Genomic DNA, 20,423 nt, shown 5'->3' on the forward strand with positions numbered 1-20,423 from the left:
CTTAGAAGGCAAGATCAGCGGAGGAGGTGGAAGAGACGCCTGTGAAGTGCCCAACCCCTCCATGGTCTCTATCCCAAGGATTAGGACTGTCAGAATCCAGCAACTCGATCCATGAACCAGTCCGACTGCAGCATGCAGAAAAGCTTCAGGCAGACACATCTGCAAGAATCAAGGCGGCAGAGGGCGGGCACACTCGCTGTCTGTAGATCGCGCGAGATGCGGACCTCGAGGTTTTGCAAAGCCAAAGGTTGCAGAGAACAATTAATTCAATTGTTACAAAAATATTCTAAAGCATTTAGCTAGACTTGTATATATGTGAAAGTTATCCATCTAGATACCTATACACCTCATATTTATACTGACGATAATGTTAAACCTGTTAAACAACCATAAAGAATAATTAGTCCAATGTTAAAAGAGATAGTAAAAGAAGAACTTCAAAAATTGTTAAAAGTAGACTTTATTTATCTGATCTTAGATAGCTATTGGTGGTAGTCACTTAAAAAAATGGAGAATGGTGAATATGTGTTGACTATTGAGAATTAAACAAAGTAATTCTAAAGGATCACTTTATTTTAGCTTTCATTGATAAATTCCTGGACACATTAGTAGGAAAGAAATATTTTTCTTTCCTCGATGGATTTAGTGGCTATAATAAAATTAAAATATCTTTAGAGGACCAAGAAAAAACAACCTTCACCTATCCTAGGGGGAAATTTACCTATAAAGAACTACACTTAGACTATGCAATGCACTTGTTATATTTGAGAGGGAAATCCTATATAGTTTTCCCGATTTAATTCATGAATGTGTATAATTCTACATGGATGATTTTTAACTGTACAAAAATTCGTTTAAAGAAGCTTTAGTTAATTGGAAAATTTTCTAATATGCCTAGAGATAAATCTAGCACTTAACAATAAAAAATTATTTATGTTGCTAATTGAGGGTTAGTACTCAAACATCATGCATCTATTGCAGGGATAAAAGTGGATCTAGCCAAGATAGAAGTAATTATCAAATTACCAAATCCATAAACACATACATTAAAATTTTCTTGGGTTATGTGGGTTATTATTGAAGATTTATAGAAACTTTTAGTAAAATGGCTCTACCATTATTTAAATTACTTGTAAGATATGTTTAATTTTATTGGAGTGACTAACTACCAAATTTCTTTTTAAACACTCAAATAAAAACTTTCAATAACACCTATATTGAGAGGTCCAAATTGGATTCTATCCTTTCACATATGTACAAATGAATCTAATGCAATAGTAGGAGAAATGTTAGGTCAAAAAGAAAATATTTGAACCTATGTTATTGATTTCATTAATAAAAACTTAACTCTTGTTGAGATCAATTACATTGTCACCTAGAAAGAAATATTAGCATTTATTCATGTCATTAATAAATTTCAACATTATATCATTAATAAACAATGGTAGGATAACAAGTATTACATGAATTTAATATTATTGTCCTAGATTGACCTAGAAAGGAAAATCTAGTGGTACACTTTCTCTCTTACATCAATAATTTTGGTGAGGTTGTTAAAGTCTTAGATACTTTCCTAGATGAAAAAATATTTTCTATATCTATTCATTCCCCATGGCTTATATATGTAGCTAATTATTTATCTACAAGGAAGTCACCAACACATTTTTCGGCATGAGAAAAGAAAAATGTTATTAAGCAAATTGTCAAATATTCACGGATCAAAGAAGATATTTTCTATGCAGACCCAAATTTGATAATTCATAAGTGTGTTAGAGAAGGTGAAATATTTGATATTTTAAGAGCATGTCATGATGAACCATGTGGTGTTTATTTTGTAGATAAAATGATTTCTCACAAGGTGCTAGGAAATTATCGGCCAAATCTTATTTGGAGATTCCAAGAAGTATGTTATAAGTTGTGATAGTTGTTAATTAATGTGCCAACACATAGCAACAAGTGATATGCATCTTCAATCACAAGTTCTTGTGAATCCTTTTGAAAAATGGGCTTAGGACTTTCTAGAGCATATTGATCCTATGTCTAAAGGAAAAAGGTGAATACTAGTTTGCACTAATTATGTTACAATGTGGATGGAAGAAAAAGCCTTAACACAAACAAATAAACAATTAGTCGTTAACTTCTCATTTGAAGATATGTTTGCTTGATTTTGGGTTCCAAGAGAAATTGTTACAAACTAAGAAGCACAATTTACTTCTACGTTTATGACAAGAATTTTTGAAAAATACAAAATAAGGCATCCAAATTCTTATCCTTATCATCCACAGAAAAATGGCCAAGTGGAACTTAGAAATAAGGTTCTAGAAGCAATCATGACCAAGACAATCCAACTTCATTGGAAGAACTAGGCAGATAGGCTTATTGAAGCCTTATGGACCTATAGGAAAACATGGAATAATACTAGTGGTTTCATTCCCCGTGAATTGATGTATGGTAAACAGGTCTTATTTCTTATTGAATTTCAAATTCAAACTTTTAGAATTGAAGTTGAATTATGAATGGACTTTACTTAGGTAAAATAGGAAATAATTATGCAACTAAATTAAATATAATAAGATGTTCTAGAACAAACTATTTTGATTAAATAATAAAGGATAAAGTGGTATGATAAATTTATCAAGAAAAAACAATTAAAGTTGGCAATTCGTCTTTGCTCTTTGACTCCAAATTCAAGGATTTGAAAGGGAAGTTCACCACTCATTTGCTTGGTCCTTATGAGTTTGATGAGGTGGTTGATAATAGTTCTCTAAAGATAAAGGCAGTTGATGAATGAGTTGCATTTGAGGTCAATGGTCATAGATTGAAACTCTACAACAAGTTGATCAATTATGATTAATTTATTTCCCTATTAATTCAATAAGCTAAGATGCAAGTTATGGGTGAAGGTTGTAATACTCATATTCCTCTTCCACCATGAAATTTAATTTAAAAAATAAAATGAAAATATATGAAAAAGAAAACAAAAAAATAAAGAGTTTAAATGTGCAAATCCATGTTTTTGGCACAATTTAGATGTGGATTTTTGTTGGAAAACCAAGAAATTGGCTAACAAAAATTATCCATAAAAAAATGTTCCTAGTGATTCCCAGATCTATCAAAATCTTGTAATTAATGTTCAAAGTTACAAATGATCGCCTACTAAGAACAAACTTTGATCTGGGGAGGACATTTACAAGATAGAGATGTCTTAGCATTTATTTTTCAAAAATGAACTTAGTGGTTATTGTATATAAAATTTGTATAAATTGATATATTTCTATCTAATAAGCTCAATAATTCATACCAAATATATAAGAGAATGACTTGAAAATATTTATTATCAAAATCTGAAATAAAAGACAACTACCACATACCAGAAGAAAATAAGTTGGTTATAAATTAATCATAGATGCTAGAAGGAAATGAGTTTTATCATATATGTTAGAAGGAAACATGTCAATTACAACACGTAGTTGAAGACTACAAGCAAGCATTTAAACATATAGTACAGAAAAGCAAGTGAAGATACAAGGAAACAAACATTATGAAGATACCATCGACTATTCAAAATCTTGTCCAAATTTTTAAAAACAAGTTTTTAATGCTTTTAGTCTTTTTGATAAAAAAATTAAAATTAAAAATAACAATACTTATATGTTTCCATATGAATACTATTAATAATCATACTTTTCAATAGCTGTAAAGAAACCTAAATTTAAAATCCTATTTAAATAAGTATTATCTTTACTTTAATTTTATCAAAACCATATTTTTATAAGTAATAAAATACCCTAACCTTTTAATCATATTCCAAAAATCGTATCATGTATAATCATTAATCATTACTCCATTACACAAAGCTATTATACTATCATAACCTTTATCCTATTTATAATTGTTATTATACTATCACGACCTTTTTTCCTATTCATAATTGTTATTCTAACTATTGTCTATTATCCCATTATACCTTTTATACTACTTCTTAATACAATCAATTTCATAATAATCTTTTGATGTGACAAATGACTCAAATGGAGTCCTTTCTATTTTTCTAAAATGATTCAACAAATGTATACTCTACTCTGCCACCTTTCTATTGGTTTTAAACTCAATTTACTATGCCACCTTTTTATTTATTTCAATAATTGTATACTTTTCCACCCCACTAATCATTTCAAGAAGGTTTTACTATGCCACCCTCTTATCAAGTTTGAAGTTGTTACTTCGCATTAAAATTTGGTGCAAGCATGGAAGAAATGATAAATGTTTCATACCAATCAATTGCAAACAAGTTTTCTCTATGATCTCTTGTTTTATATAGAGCAAGTTTTCTATATGATGTCTTGTTTATATATAGCTTGTCCATAACAGAATTATCATTCATATATATTTGGCTCTTCATATATAGGGTTTTTACCTAGATTAAATCCATGTAAAATAAGTCCCTAGACATTTTTTTTAATGTGAAATTTGGATTATATACAAGATTGTTGAACATTGTATCCCTCATATAACATCAATAGAGTATTTGTGCATAAAAATTGACTATACATAAGATTGTTTAAAACGTGGGGTTTTTATATGGTTTTCTCTTCATACAATATATTGTTTATAAGATAGTATTTTTGCATAAAATTTGAATATATTTAAGGTCGCTCATTCCTCATAAGGGAGTATTGATGCATGAGAATTGGTCTTACACAAGAGTATTTGTATATGAGTTTCATACAAAGTTTGATAACATGGAGTTAAAACGTTGAGATGGTGGTTTGTTTTAAGCCGTATGGGGTTGAAATAACTACTTTACAAAATTAATATAAAATCTATTAATAATAACAAAATTAAAAAAAAAAAAAATTACCATAAGATTATAATAATTGTTATTAGTTATTATAAATATAAATTAAAACAAAAATAATAATTTAAATATATTAAAAAGAAATTTTTTATAAAATTCATTCAATTAATTAACTATTACAATATTCAACTAATATGAAATCTATTAAGAAAAATAAAAAATAATAAGAAAGAATTTATTTAGAGATTATGATAAAAACTTTTATTATTATTAATTATTATGAATAAAAATAAAAATTATTAGCCAACCTTCAATCAAAATATTTTCTTTAACTATTTATCCTATCACAAATCTCTTCTTCTATTATTATTCAGATTGGTCCTGATAATGGATCCTTGTTGGGATTTGAAACGTTGACAAATATGGTTTCTACTGTGGATACTCCGAGACTAAACAAAAACAAAAATAAAACTACTTTACAACTTGAGTGCTAATGAATTCTCTATAGAATTGTATTTCTTGAGTTCCTTTTCAAGTTTCAGGGCTATAATGTTGAGGTTACAAAGGATTTTTCCTAGTCATTTGATGGAGAATGTGCCTAGATAGGAAATTTAACAATCAACATATTTGAAAACTCATTGCCATGGGCTATTGGCTTCCCTAGCAAGGAGAGAAGTGGTCTAAAAATAAAGGAATTGAAGAATGAGCTTGGACTCCCTTTCTTATTAGGTGAAGGTAGAGACCCAACTAGGAACTAGAGCCCCACAAATTTAGTTGAAAGACCCTCAGAAGTATCTAGTTTTTCTCATCCAAAACTACTTAACATGTGGGGGCATTATAGTCTTATGTTTTTGTATCACATACACCTTATTTTGCGTTTTGAAGATGAAAAACCTATCAAAATTCCCTACTACCTACTCAATAACTTGACAAAAATGGCTAAATCCATTCAAGGACAACCCAAGGAAGAAGACAACAGTCTCTATCACCATGGATTGATTTAAATGATTATAATCCATGAGTTATAGAGGATTAATAAATATTGAGAAGAGTTCTTCTCTTAGAATGAGTTCATATAAAAGTCCATTAGATAAGATACATCAAACAAATCTAAAGAAGAGGTACAAGATATTTCTCCACAACCAAAAGAACCAAGGAGAGAAATAAGGAAATAAAAAACAGAGAAGGGAACAATTACATAACAAATAAGTATTACTATAGCAATGGTTAAGAAGCTTGGTGAAAGTAATGAATAGAAAAATCAAGCAGAAGAACATGTGTTTACAAAAGTTGCAACGAGACCAATAACTAAATTATCCACTCCTCACACTACATCAACATTAGAGGTTAATGAACAACAACAAATCATGTATGATTACATAAAATCTTTAGAGGGTGATTAAAGGAACCACGATCATTTACTGATGCAAATGAGAAAGAATCATCACCATCTGATGATAGGGAGTTCTCCACTTTCACCACTAAGAAATAGGCTTCCATGCTAGCAAAAGAAAATGAACATGCAAAATCTTCTATTATGTTTTCTGAATGATACATGAATAAAAATAAGAAAATGATTAGAATATTAAAAAGGGATGTTGAGTTTCAAGTGTTGGAAAGATATATCACAACAAAAAATTAAATGCTCACAAGACAAAGCATGGATATAATTGAGAAAAATGATAGGCTTAAGGAATAGAATGAAAGAATACAAGCATAGAATGCATTGTTAACTAAGAAGACATTTCAGTGGTACAAACAAGGGCATACACTAAAACTCAAGAATCAAAGTCTCAAGGTAAAAGTTTTGATGCAAAAAATCAGGCAATGAATTCAGAGGGGGTCCACATCTAATGTAGATGTTTTATTACGAGTAGCAAGGGTTATCTAAAAATGGACAAAGTAACAAAATTTTGAGCATGGGAACATGCAATAAATTCTCCTTCAAGGAGATATTGGTAGTCATTGTTTTCATTAAAAAGACACCCAAACATCACTCATTTTGTCTATATTTGCCTTTTTTTACCCCACTTTTACACATTTTGATTGCATTTACCCACAATAAACTCGAGTAAAACCACCAAGGGGAATTTTTCCTATTTCATTTTAATTTTTATTTATTAGCAAATTACATCATTGAAAATTCGTTTGTATCAGCATTGACAAGAGTGACATTAATCTGGTAAATCAATATTTGTTGAAGTATTTGCAAACATTTTCAAGAAAAATGAAAACATGGGTTTTGATCCTTGTTTTCACAACATGGTGAAATACCTATTGGATCCACAAAATCAAAAATCAAAGGCATGTGTTGATTAATGTGGTGCTAGCAAGGATATGGGAGTGGTCTTCTAATGAGGTTATGCAATGGCTTGGGACGTTGTTCAGTAATTGACTTCGGGAGATCCGTGATTCGGGAGTTCAAGAGTGGAACTCGGGAATCCAACTTGCTAACTACACCTTTACGAGGGTTATGAGGCAACTTGATGGAGCCTATACTAATAAGTTGTAAACTAGTTAAAGAATGATTGTGTATTTTGTTGTTTATGGGTGGTTTCAATAAATTTATGTAATGTAAGCATTAAGAGGGGAACTTGGAGTTAATGCTTACATCCTATATTTGTAATGTTGGTTTATGAGTTGTTGGTGATGGTTGAGAAATTCTCTCAACCTCTCCTTCTAAATTAGGAATAAGTTAGATCTCACAAACTCTATATTATAGAGTAATCTTTGAATGTAAACTCTGTGTGTGTTGATGCATACACCTTTGTGTGAAATATATGAGTGCTTTCAACCATTTTTTAACAGTGGGGCCACTTTCCACTTTTTTCCATCATTTGAATAAAATAATAATTTTCCGCCATTCCAATAAAATAATAATTTCCTTCCATTCTCCAATAAAATATTAATTTTCCGTCATTCTCCATCAAAATAATAATTTACGTCCCTTCTATAATAAAATATTATTTTGCCACCATTCTCCATTAAAATATTAATTTTCATTTTTCTCCCACAAAAATAACATTTTTTCCTTTTTCTTTAATATCTCCAAAATTGACAAAACTCCTTAGCAAATTTGCACTCACTAATTCGTCGACTTCTCTTTTCTTGTATAAATGTATGGACAAAGAACACGTTGGGGAGTTGGGAACTTAGGTTAGGAGGGGGGAGGCATCATCATTCTAAAATTGTGAATCTTGTAACTTCATTTCCAAATTTAATGCAATCTTTGCAAGTTCGTGGCTTATCTCTGAGTTCCTAGTTTGTGAATTGTGAATCACCGACGCTCCCTACTAAGGAGGAAGGCCCTTCCTCCTTAGCAAGGACTATTGTGTCAGTGGAGGTAACGTAATTATTTTATTTTAATTCATTTGCAAGTTATGTTAATTTAGTTCTTATTATAATTTCAATTATCACGCTTACATATTCTTGTTGATATATTGTTGCTATTGTTGGTTAATTTAACTTGCAAAACATTAATATAGATTGCTCATTGTTAGCATATTTACTTCTAGATCGATCCCTACTAACGGTGTGCTACTACCATTCAATTGCTGCGACAAATTTATAATTCATTGTTGATACATAATATCAGTTAATAGCCATTACATTTAATACAGTGTGTTATGTAGATTGATTTTGATTGACTTTATGGTTTTGTGCTTTTGATTGAATGGCTTTCCGCAATTGATTAAAGGAGTGCTTTTTCTTTTCCATGCAAGTGTGATTTTATTTCCAGCATCGTGTCCAGTGAGTTATCTTTATGCAAGCAAGGGTTTGATAGATTAACATTCTTGCAAGTGTGAAGAGTGACAACATGTTTTGGTTATGTGTCAGTTCTTGTAGAAAAAAGGCTTAGTATTAAGAATTAGCCTATATCAGTGAGCAATCGTTGCCTGTATATACTTTGCACAATAACCTTGAAATAAAATCCTTACTTGGTTGATAATTTATGTTTGAGTGAATTGATTTGTTTTATTAAGACAATTCATTTGTCCAACAAATGGCAGAGTGGAAATCACCCAACTTCATTGCTCAGTTAATCTCCCACGGGGAATGTGGAATGATATCTTCAAGTCAAAGTTTTTGTCAGTGTGGAAAAACTCTGCAAAAAATCGGGATTAAATCCTAAAATTGCGATTTTTTCAACAAAACGATTTAACCCTCCGATTTTTTGTAGACTTTTTCAGAAACGAAAAAATCGCAATTTATTCGTTATATGCCCGATTTTATCGAGAGTCGGCCGAAAAAGTCGGTCATCTCTATTGAATGTGGGATATGACAGTGGTGTTTAAGGGCTATCATATAATGATTTGATAAGCAAAATTACTATGAGTTTTCGCTACTGTTAGAGTTGTTATACAATGAATTTGACGAGGCAAATTTGTTGTGAGAAAGCTAAACAATAAGGGTTTTGGACAACTAGTATTTAGTGTCTTGGAAGGGCCAAACCATTGTGAGTTGATGATATACTTTGATGCTGATTGTACAGTGATTTGGTGGTCAAATCCACTTGAGAAGTAAATCTGGTTAGGGCTGAGTATATTGTGTATTTTGGAGCAGCAAATACTTAATGAGCAATTGATGGCAAATGAGGCAAAGGACCTGCCAGGTTTCAAGGACAAAAAATGCAGAAAGGGTTGATCTAGATGAGCTACTTCAACAAGTAAGCTATATGTTTGCTCTTGTCTATTTCTCATTGGTTAGATTGCAGATCTGATGTTGCAGACTACAAGCCCTAATGGATTGTGGATACTCTAGATGTTAAAAAAAATAAAAATAAACGAATATTTTTGTGTTTTTTAAATTTTGCCAACTTTTTGCTGACTTTTTCAAAAAACTCCTAACTTTAACGAGTTTTCCAACTTATGGACCCTTGCCGATTTAATCCCGACTTCAACTTTTTCCACATTGGTGTTTGTAATAGTGCGTATGACATCCACTAAGAGATAGGGCACACCATTTTTTTTGCTTGGCCGAGTAGTAGATCTCGGATCCCACACAAATCATTCCAAACCTCCCCAGGTCATATTAGGAAACCTCCTCAAGTACTGAAAAGAACAACTTCTAAGTTTCTCTACATACAGGCTTTCCTGTTATATACCAAAGAAGTATTCACTAAATAATTTATAGAAAACATGATTACTTTCATCAAGAGAAGCATCAAAGCACCGTGTAGAAACAAGCACCTTTCCTAAAGATTATTATAAAGATTATTAGGATAAAAGATTACAAAATCTCCAATTATAGCCCCCAGATCACTGGATTGAGTACTGAGAGATCCATCAAACCAGGATCCAAGTAATTCTAATTTTCAATCCATGTATGATGATAAGCTGCCTCTTGGAAGGATGAACAACAGAATACCAATTCATCTGTAAGCTTTTGCTCCCTATGCCTGATTTTCTTCGCTGCTTTCTCTGAAATCAAACATGATCTACACAAGGGATAGCCGATAGGTGATCTGCTGATGGTCCAGCCATTTATCAAGACGAGTTCTGTGAAAAAGGTGGCAGCAAGGAAATTGTCTAATCTCAACCCCTTCTTCAAATTTGGATAAATAGACCGCACACTCAATTGTGACCATTATGGCCTTGGTCCTACCATTTTTGTCTGAAGAAATTATAAACTCCATCATTACTGAAAAAGCACCACTGCAACTTGACAGAATAATTGGGATGTACATTCTGCTGTATGGAACATAAACCCTTCTCTGCGCTGTCACAAAAGCTCAGGAACGTATTCCATTTTGATTTACAAGTGCACATACATCCACAAAAACATACTCCGTCCTATTTTATCACATCTGCCACTTTAAGTACATCATCCCACCTGCCAGCTCCAACATATATGTTCGACAACAACACACCGTTTCCAGCATTTTTAGGCTCTAGTTCAAGAAGGTGTTCAGCCACAAGTTGTCCAAACTCTGCATTTCCATACCTTTTACAATCACCAAGCAAGGATTCCCACACAAAAGCATTAGGTGGTAACAGCATCTTGTAAATAAAATCATGTGCCTCTTCCAACTGCCCAGCATGCCCTAGAAGGTCAACTATGCAGGCATTGTGCTCCATGCTAGGTTTGATTACATTGATCAGAAGATGCAAGGCTATCTTTATTCCACAAGGCTCTAGGCAGCATTAATGCACCTTTCCGGACTAGCCACAAGGAGCAATTTAGGATTCCTGTTGGTTTCCAAGATATATTAAAACAAGAGCTAACAGGAGAACATTAATCTCCATGCAATGAGTATAACTTCTAAATCAAAATTATGTACAAGTAATCGAACTTGTGAAAACTTGGCCCGAGTTGGCTGCCATCTTTACAAAGAGCAATTTAGGATTCCCGTTGGTTTCCAAGATATATTAAAACAAGAGCTAACAGGAGAACATTAATCTCCATGCAATGAGTATAACTTCTAAATCAAAATTATGTACAAGTAATCGAGCTTGTGAAAACTTGGCCCGAGTTGGCTGGCATTTTATATATATATAATTATAATTCTGCCAACCCAAAATGAGCAACAAAAACCATACCATCAGCACCAACAAGGAATCTCAAACCAATTTTTCTCATCATTCTTGGATTAGATATTATCTATCAAACTTTGACCAAACAACCACCATAAAACCTAAGCAATATATTCATGTGAAAATGAGCCAAAAATATTGATGACTTTATAATTGACAAAACCCATGTTGCTAAGTAGTAACTCAATTTAAAATGTATCAGTTGAATCTAACGGATTTACTGAATGCATCTTCTTCATGGTACATAGAGCTTCTTCCAAACCTTAAGTTCACCCAATGGGCTGGAGATCAAGGGATACTGAGAGGAAAGGATGACTGAAAATATTTACCACTGAGAATTTCATTGGCTATATAAATATTTGTAGCATCACTGTTATGAAGTCACTCGCACCCAACTCACATAATTTGATGGGTCGGTGCAAGCCAAAGTTGTGACAAAAATACTGTTTAATTACTTGCTTCGGCCGCAGAAAACCTGTGGACTAAAAATGCAGTGGCCACTGTTGCACAACAAACCTTCGTTCCATATTTGAAGCTTCCTTAAGATGATGTCCCAAGAATGTAGACTGTATGTGCACCCGTAACATCTTCTGAACTTTGATCATCGGGAAAGAATTACAGTTTTTTTAACATTATCTTTTAAAATAGAACCTTACCAAATTCTGCTGGATTCCTAAAGATCGAGTTGATTGCATGGGCATTAACATATATAAAGATGCATCTTGCAAGGCCTTACGAGCTTGTTCTTGGGTAGGTTATTATGGTCCACCATCGCATTCTTGTATGACATCATACATCCATACAACTGTGTAGATCAGACTAATTATGAGGAAGTTCAGTAAAAAATGAAGGAAAGTGAACGAAGGAAAGCAACCTTTGGTGCAAGATTTGCCACGAATATTGTCATCTTCCTTCTCCATGCAATTGCCCACTTGAATGCAAAAACTATAATTATTAACTAACTCCTTATCTCCATCTATGCTCAGCGAAAAGCTCTATAGTCAAGAACTTAACGGTTTTACTAATCTAAGAAGCTGGCTGGGGAAGAAAGCAACCCAATATCTATTCCATCGTCAAAATAGCACTAATGGTTGTATCCAGGGAAAATTGTGTGCCTTCTAAAACTGGAAGATTTTGAAAAGGGATTGGTCTGAATGAACACATCTTTATCATTGCAACAACTCAGAGAGAGATTTTAGAAGCAGCTGTTATAGGTTGTTGAGCAACAAGGTTGATTGGAAAGGCTTGTGCGAATTTTATGAAGTGGTGAATTTACAGTAAAATACTAGTATTCCAAAGGGTTTGGTCCCCTTAGAATAATTTTTCGCTAGACATGATATGCATAAGAAAAATGTTAAGGAAACCAAACCCAAGGAATATGTCGAAATCAACATTGGTTTCAACGCTTGTCCCTAAATGATAATGATTGGAAAAGATACTTCCAAGGAAGAGAGAAAGTAGATAGAACACTTAATCAAGGACTACTAGAATGTGTTCTCTTGGTCATATGATCACCTAAAGACTTATACATGGAATATCATCTAGTATACCATCCAACTAAAAAAAATTCTAAGCCTTCCCAACAAGAAGCATCGACCCTAAGCTCCTTCCCTTAATCCAAAAAGAGTTGGAAAATATGTTTGCATTGAAAATTATTTCCCCAACTCAACACTCATCATGGCTTGAAAAGTTGATAGTTGGAAGAAAAAAAACTACTAAGATCAAGTTTTGTGTTGACTTTAAAGATATCTACCAAGCACCAAGAGGGAACATCATGAGTTAAGATGGATCTAAGCTAGTACTCATGCATTTCATAATGAATTTCCTCAAGCTTTTAAATAGGCTTCATTATAACAAATACAATGGGATATGCAATACCATGGTCTTGTAAACCACCATCGGTGAACCCATCAAATCACTAACCCAAACTTATATATAATTATTATTTTTTAATTTTAATTTCTAGTTTTAATGTTGACCAAGTAAATATACAGTACATTACATAACGTTTTACATAATCTTTTACAACATTGTTTCCATATTGGGATGTAGAGCGCCTCTTAGCACAATCAACCAATTGACCCTAAAAAAAATCTATCATTCACCAAATATAGAGAACTTTTTACACAATGTGATAGGTTTAGACATGTTGTCCATGCTTGATGAATTTTTAGGTTATAATAAAAATTTGATAAAGGATGAGGACATAAACAATATTTCATTCAATACTTCGTAGGGAACCTATGAGTATATTAGAATGTCATTCTACCTAATGAATGTAGGATCCATTTTTCAAATAATAATGGATTATGCTTTAACAAATTTAATTGCAAAAATTAAAGAAATCTACGAAGATGATCCAACCATATTTCCTAAGGATAGAAAGGATCGTGTTTTCCATCTGAAATCGATTATTGGCATTTGTATAAGGTGTGTTATATCCCTAAATCCAAAGAAATCAATCATTGAGGATGATTAAGGGAAATTGCTAGAGAATGTTATTTGCAAAGAGGGATCCAATATTGATCTAGGGAGAATCAATACCATTTAGAGGATCCCATTACCTAAGACCAATAAGTTGTTTAATCTTTCTTTAGAAAGATTAACTTTATTAGGAGGTTTATCTTGAACTTTGTTGAAATCACTAATCCAATCTCCAATCTTTTGAACCTAGGAAAAAGAATCCAAATGGGATGATCATGCTAGAGATGCCTCCAAAGCAGTGAAGAATGTGACAAGTGTGACACTAATCTTAGTTAGTCCTAACTATTCAAGGGAGTTTCATGTCGTTTATTTTTCCTTAGAATAAACGATAGCTAGTTTCCTTTGGAAAAATAATGATGATAATCAAGCGCAACCTATAGCATGTACGAGTCAAGAACTAAGAGGTTTTGAGTTGAATTATAAGATAATGGTGAAACAAACCTATGCCTTAGTGAAATCCTTTAAATATTTCTAGCTTTATGCAGGATATTTCAAATTCATTGTTTGCATCCTACATGCTATCATGAAGAATGTTATTTTTCAACAATACTGTCTTGGTGTTGTATGCATTCTCCAACAAGGGTTAGCAAAATGTACTTTTCCTAGTGGTTGTATCTAGGACAAAGGTAAAATGGATTAAAAACCTTGGTTTAAATGGTTTATCTTGATTAAGTATACTATTCATAATTAAAAAGAGCAACAAAAAATAAATTGAATAGTAACGTAAAAAAGATAGTGAAAATGCATTAACCAAGAAAATATTTCATTAGAAAACACTTGTGGGGAGATCTATAGATAACCTCTTCCTTAGGAGGGTCTTTTGATTAATCATAACCTGCAAGTGAATGGATATGTCTCTCTAATGGCATGAACTGGCTATGGCATGAGAACTCAAGATGTATGAGCTAAAATGATTGAGAATCATAAGTTGGATGATGAAATGGTGGAGAAAATCTCTCATCCTTATAGCAAAATAATGGTTAGATTTGATATACTGCAATTTGTAAAAAAATATTATGAAACCAAATCAAGTGCTAGCCCCCTTTCAATTTTTAATTAATATTTTGTTTTTTGTTGATTGAAAATGAAAGGAAATCTAACACCCATGACTAGGACCCTAAATTGTAATATACATGTACATGCGACACTTAGGTTAATGAGTAGGAATGTTGAATACACTGGTGTGCCAAAATTCTATTGAGGCTTGCATGCCTCTGTATGTATAGACAAGTTAGGCCAGTGGGCCAAGGCACTGATATGTTTTAAGGTCAGCGTTCCTATGTAATTGGGTCAGGGAACCTGTATTATTATGCTAGTGAGTTGAGTTCCATTGAGGCCTGCGTGCCTGGGTATGTGTGATGTATTAGGTCCGTGGGCCTGAATACTTATGAATTTAAGGCCAAAGTGCCTAGGGAAATCAGGCCAGAGAGTCTGCTTGGTGATCATGTCAATGAGCCTAGCTGACATGGAATTTAGCTAACTTGTCTTTTTGCTACAAGTTGAGGGACAAAAGAGTATGAGGGGCTGAGACTCCACGACAAAAAAAAAGGTATTCTGATTTGAAAGTATATTATAATATTATAATAAAAATTAAAGGGGCACCATGTATGTCAAAAGGTGGTTTCCCATTTCAGTGAATAACCATAAGTAAGCGATAGGTGTCCCTGGATGAGATTATAATTTATTATTATTAGAAAAAAGTAAAGGGGCACCATGTCTATAAAAATGTGGTTCCCCCTATTCAGTGAATAAGCATAAAAAAGGCACAAATGTCCCTAGATGAGTGCCTGGAGGGTACCTGGAGACTCGTGAAGGAAGCAAGACTCCTGGAGACTTGTGAAGGAAGCAAGACTCCTAGAGATGCAATGTCATGAGCATCCATAGCTAGTCGAGATAAGGGCTAATGGGGGATGCGAGCGTATTGGTTGGAGGTTGATGGATTTGGTACCTTGGTTGCATGAGGGTCTGGAGCGTACCTAGAGACTCGTCAGGGCAGCAAGACTTTGGGAGTCACAATGTCATGAACATTCTTGACCAACCAAGATAGGCACCCTGGAGGTAGTAGCACAACCCAAGGGACTAAAGGAGCAGAGAAGGCAGTGCACTACTTGGGTATATGGTTGATAGGGAATGTGATATTGTTGGTTGGAAGTTGAATGGTTTATACCTTGGCCCTATTATGTTTGGTATGAGACACATGCATGCCTCCGGACACTGATGTCGAGTGGAGTCATGGCCCTAACTCGAGAGTGATCCACTATTGAGAGAAATGGAGCAATATGGTCTACAACTAGGAGGAATGTTCGAGGTCCACAATCAGTTAGAAAATTCATCAGATAAGTGCTTGAAATTTGTTGTGTGCATGTCTCATGGATTGTCTTGGCATGTATTTTGTTATGTTGTTACATGGTTTTGGTGTACTATGGCTTGAGTGTGCACAAAACTATATGTTGTGGTTAAATTATGCATATGTTTTTGGTTATGTTTGAGAATGTTGAAATTGGTGTGAGTATCATCTTAATGAGAGGGCTAAGGACGGTACCAGTGGTATTAGGGCCTCAATTTTAACATTGTGGCCTCAGTTTTAACATTGTGCCTGCATGTACCAAAGACATAGTGAAAAAAAAAAGCTCTCAATGTATTTCTATAAACTATTCAACAAAATATCTCAACCAGATTTGCTTCCTTGGACTCTATGGTTTTTGGTTCTAGATGCAATTGCATATGCTAAAATGATAGTAGTAAATTATCAGAATGAATACGAGGAGAAAGCCCTATGTCACTAAAAATAGGGTAGTGTCAAGAATACCTACCCCGATTGCGTGACTTTGTTAAATTTCCCTCGATAAAGATGAATAATGTGACATGCAATGGGTATCCTGGAAATGGTTTTGTCACAGCCTGATTCATCATGGTTTGTCAAGACCTTGAATGAATACCCAAATATGCAATAAAGGGGCAGATCACCAAGCTGCTTGAATGATTCCATCTCTCATGAAGAGTGGGGCATGGAGAAAGCATGCCAACTATTTGACGAAACGTCTCTTCACATGGTCTACCCTAACTTTCGGCTATGCATATCTCGGTTTTGATGAGGAGGCACTGAAACCCTTTGAATTGATATTTTCCCGAATGTCTCAAACCCAATTCGATTACCATTGTTGACGCTCTTCTGACATGCTGCAACTCGGCATCCAGCTTGCAAAATTGCAAGAGCGTCCATTTTATGTTTTGAAGAGTGGATTCGAGTCTGGTGCCTTTGTAGGGAGTGTCCGTGTGGATATGCATGGTAAAGGCCAGAGTATAGATTATACACGCCAAGTGTATGAAGAAATGTTTCATAGAGACCTTGTGTCATTGTATGCTCTAATTGTAGGTTATGGCCATAATAGGAATTCTGATGAGTGCATAAAGCTGTTGAGTTTAATGGAATTCATAGGTACTAAACGGAATTCAATCACTATTAAAAGTATTCTTCTAGCGTGTGAAACTTAGCGACTCTGCAAAAGGGGACTTTAATCAAAACAAGGCTTCAAGCTCGATAAATTGATTAGAGCCTTCAGGGAATTCAGGGTCTGGGGTTTTCCTTTTCCTCGACCATGGCAGGTACTACATCTACTATATTTATTTTAGACATGGAAGACCGAATTCTGATATGGTGGGATTACCACTTTGACATCTGTTCCTCCCAGGCTAAGCGATTCTTCTCGAATCTTCTTGCAGAAGAGGTAGACGAGAGTTTCGCATCTCATAAAATTCTATCGAAGAACTTGTAGAATGAAATGAAATTAACCTAGATCGTGATCTAGATGATGGGTTAAAAGGAACTTAGAAAGGGGTTGGAAAAATTGGACTTCATACTTGTGCACTATTTTCAAGAGGAAGAAACGATTGAACACCTAAGGGGGGTCGAGCCAATGACGAAGATCCTTACAGTACATTGGGATTTTCTCTAGAGACTGTAGTTGGAAATTGTAGTCCAGAATTGGGGCCTGTGAACTACTATCAAGAATAGAGGAAGGATTGGTGACCTGGAAAAAAGAGACTAGCAAAAGGAGTCAAGATTGTGTACTACTGCCTCACTTATTTCTAATGCTAGTGTTTTCTTCGGCTTGAGAATCTAATATTTGGTTTTGTATATTATTATTTGTACTTAATAAAGGATTTGAAATTTGTTAATTAGTGAAAATAAAAAATTTTTGTAATAGTGTATGGATTGTTTTGGTACTTCGTTGTAAATATGTTATATTTTCGATTATGAGAAATTAAACTAGTTTCATTTCTTGAATTGAATTATCTTTCTTCTTTTCACTGATTACATTTATTTGTTGAAATGTTAATATAATCTTTTACAATTTATGTTATATATTATTATATTGTACTTAACAAATTGTTGAAGCAATGACCTATTTCCTATCTAACCTAGTATATCTTCTTCTCAACATCTTATAGTTAAAATATTTTTAATCCCAAGAGGCCTTAAAATTTTAATTAAATTAAGAGTTGATTTTTAGGCTTAGCCTAGGGTTTTGAACCAATTGTTTTGTTTAGGGTGTGTATGTGTGCATAGTTATTGCAACTAACTAGACATGGAAACTGTTTGAAATTAAAGGAGAGATAACATTTTGCAATAAATTCCCAATTTTATCGTTAAGGCATCTCTTGATTTTAAGGTCACTAATTGAAAGCCCATGGGTAGTCCTACGTACTTGACCAACAAAAAATAATATTATAAAAAAAATCTAACTAACAACAAGAAAACGTGGCTAAAATAAATAAAAATAACAAAATGTTTTTTTTCCAAAACTAAGAGGGTTTCAAACAACTTCAAAATGACAAAAAAAGAAGACATATTAGTTGGACAATGTACATGATGACCTCTCTTCTATAGCCCTATAATCTAAATTTTCTAGACCTGTGGCATTAAATGGCTTGGCTTTGGCCTGCAAACAGGGAGTTAAAAGGTAAATAAATGAGTGGGGGATCAACAAGGGGGTGATAGAAGGACTAGTACGTGACTAATGGAGGAGTCTTTGTTGGTCCAAAACTTGGTCGATTGAAGTAAAACTATGACCAAAAAACCCCTATAACATTTCTACTAGTCTACAACAACAAGCTACCTATATTTTCCCCAAGATATTTCATGGTAGGAAAATACTTTAAAAAAACCCCTAGGGGTCTTATTCCCTATCCTTAGATTCCATGCTCAATTATATTTGGCTTACATATGGATTATTAAAATAGGTAAACGAAAGCCTAAGACACATGATGGAAACTAGGAAAAATAAAAAAATATGCATATTTTTTTAGAAAATTTAGCCTTTGGAAAAAACATAATTGTTAACTACACTGACAGTGCCAATGTTTCCCCCTATTTCTATGGCGGGTCAACACAGGTTTGAACCCATGGAATTTCATTTGATTAATGCAGGCTTGACCTCTAGGCTCTATGTTGGCTAGTACAAGACTCTTTATTACTATAAGTTTGTCTTTAGGTGTCATTTATTGGCATCCCCAAACCTACAACTTATAAGAACAACAAAAAAAGGGAAAAAACACCAAATAATCTAAAAAAAATTATAAATGAAATTAAGGTGGTGATCAAAAGAAATCTTACCCGCTATTACATGACCAAATATCTAAAAGATGGATCAAATCCTAAGCTCAATCACCAATCTATTATATACTTCCTGTAACAAGGGTTAGCAAAAAATACTTTTCCTAGTGGTTGTATTTGTTGGGTTGCAGTGTTAGTTCTTTATTTATGTCAAAATTCACTTTTCAATCTAGATTAGTAAACTTAGAGGTGCAACGCTATTTTTTCTAGAGAGACTCTGGTTATCCTATTTACCCTACTGTTTCAAATCGAAATGAAAGCAAATTGTTAAAGGTTCCATTGAAAATCTCACTCTTTAATCAAATTGCTAAAAGGAAGGTAGCTTATTCAACTAAAACTACCATCAATAATTCAGTCTCGACAATAATCCTAACATTGCAACCAAACCAAGAAATCTGAATGTTTCAACAAACAATTCACTATCTCACTCACGCATTCAATCTTGTAATCAAGTTCATCAAAACAAACGTTGACCCAAATCTTCTCTTCGAGTAAATCACACCTATTCAGAACATTCCTTAACAAAAAAACCCATATATGCCAATGTGATCCTAATCACCAAGAGATTAACACTACTATGCATTCCAAAAGAAATCAATCAAATGTGTTGTTGGGAAAAACTCATAACACAACTTGATCTCACACCACTATTTTTCTTTTAAAAATTAAAATTCAAGGCATCAAATGCACAATCCTAAACCACAAAAGCATAATCTTCCTCTATTTCATAAATAGATTCTGAGTAATGCTCTATTTTACACAAGTGCTTGGAATTAATAGCTTGCTTATACAGAAATAGTCTTATCCTTGGATTTAGGCAAAGCAACTTTGACAACAAAATTAGGGTCAAATAGAATAATAATAAGAGATTCCTTTAAATGCAAAGACAAATACATAACCAAAGTGTTGAATCTTCTCATTAAATAGATACCTATTGGCATGCAACCCAAATTCAAAATGATATATGACCAAATAGATTCGAAGCGATATG

The 20,423-nt window shown here is 33.4% G+C and overlaps 1 long non-coding RNA gene across 1 annotated transcript in view; it reads right to left on the reverse strand.

Moving 5' to 3' along the window:
• Positions 1-10,507: 10,507 nt before the first annotated feature.
• LOC149167734 (uncharacterized) overlaps positions 10,508-20,423 on the reverse strand; it is a 35,265-nt gene continuing 25,349 nt past the window's right edge. The window contains exon 2 of the long non-coding RNA XR_016260961.1: positions 10,508-10,986. This is a non-coding gene — a long non-coding RNA (uncharacterized LOC149167734). The remainder of the gene's footprint in view (positions 10,987-20,423) is intronic.

This window comes from Pinus tabuliformis, chromosome 5_1 (assembly GCF_031772625.1).
Source record: "Pinus tabuliformis cultivar Carrire ecotype Pingquan chromosome 5_1, CPIR1, whole genome shotgun sequence".
NCBI lineage: Eukaryota > Viridiplantae > Streptophyta > Pinopsida > Pinales > Pinaceae > Pinus > Pinus tabuliformis.